Raw genomic sequence first — 1,875 nt, forward strand, 5'->3', positions numbered from 1 at the left:
AGCTAGTATCTTTTGTGTAACTGTTATAAAGTAAGACTTCTGGTCAGGTAATGTTGTTGACTGCTTTATTCTGAGCTTACACCGTTCACAGCAACCCTTGTTTTACTCAAACACTGAGCGTATTTTCCAGATTGAAACGTATAACTCTGCCTTCTCTCTTAATTATTTTAAAATAGTAATAACACACTGTCAGTAACATTTTTTTATCGTCAGTAATGGTAACGGCGTTGCAAAGATGGAAAGAGGAATTTGTTAGAATCCGAAGTGAACATGTTCTTCAAACATTCCAGAAACAAAGAGGAAAGTTCAAACTTAGTTTGTTCAGAGATGAAGAAGAAGACTTTCCAGTCTCCACACACTTTAGTTAAGAGAACCCAGATGTAAGTGTGGTGGTTACAAAAGTACATAAGTAATTGTAAATAAATAAGTAGATAAATAGTAGTAAATAAATATATGATATGTAAGATGTGCAAGAGAATGTATTTCTTAAATGTTTTAGTGGTTATTTCGTTGACGATTAATGTTCCCTGCTCCATCGTTCGATTATTTGATTGCTTTTACCTTTTGGGAGTGTTCGCCTGCTTGAGGACGGGATGCGCGCGCGCTGCTCAAACAAACAGACTCTGATGATAGAAGCAGCAACACAACAGCTCCGTGTCCTGTACTAATATATAAATATATCTCCCCTCATCAGGCATGAATTACATAAAAGCAATAAGAGTATGTGTTTTGACATGTAAGAGGTTAAGAAATGTTAATTAAATCGTTTAAAGGGTTAAAGTTTACTGTTATCACGGACATGTAAAAGTTCGCTTCTATTCACGTATGTGTGCTGCGTCACGCGTGTTAGTTATACATTTCATGCTAATGATGGAAACCATGCGGTCTCAAAGAGAAGGTGCAATGTTAGAGTAAGTCCACAAATGAGATGTTTTTTTTTTAAATAATGCAATGAGTAAGTTGTAAGTGCCAAATGACTTTGAAAATGAGTGTCTGTACTAAAAATGTATCAGAAAGAATAATTCTGGCAAATATGAACACATTTTTAGGATTTATTCACGTGTAAAATGCTATCTATGTTATCAGTGAATATTTCATAGTACATCTGCTTAATCTGTGGACACAGTAGTAAAGGAAAAATACTGTATGTAATTCTGTATATTGTGATTAGCCTACTCTTGAAGTGATGCACTGTCATTTATTGACATAAGAGTGATTGAACTTTTTTACATTGTATGAAAAAAACCCAATACAGACTCTGATGATTGAAGCAGCAACAGCTCTGTGTCTTGTATTAATATATAAATATATCTCCCCTCATCAGGCGGTGAGGGTACTACATAACCACAAAGGTTCACTATATCACAACACAAATCCAAGAAAGTCAGCACCTATCATATGTAATATTCATATTCTGGTTTGCTGATGTTGTGTATTCCTCTCATTTGCTTTTTTGTCAATAGTTCAAAATGAGGAAAAAAGGGACATTGTGTCCGATTTCTGCCCCCAAAAGAAAGATGACAAGGCAAATGTTGAGACAGAGCCAGACAGAGATGCAGAGATGTGTGAGGAGGCTGAGAGAGCTACAGAAAGAGAGCCAGTGAACTTTGGAGAGATTAGCAGGAAGGCCACAGAGCAGGAACAAGAGCAAGATGAAGATCCTAATAGTGAAGACGAGCCTGAGGGAGACATACAAGTAGAGTTTGAGACCCAGACAGATGATCCATGTGCATCAACAAGCACTGCACCATCAGGTTTGTGATGTGGAAAAAGAAAAGCATTTGCATAAAGTGTGTGAGAGAGAGAGATAAAATGATCAATTACATAATTTAATTTTATGTTTAAATCATCTGTTATATGCACATTTCTTTCCCA

Source organism: Carassius carassius, chromosome 19, assembly GCF_963082965.1.
Source record: "Carassius carassius chromosome 19, fCarCar2.1, whole genome shotgun sequence".
Taxonomy (NCBI): domain Eukaryota; kingdom Metazoa; phylum Chordata; class Actinopteri; order Cypriniformes; family Cyprinidae; genus Carassius; species Carassius carassius.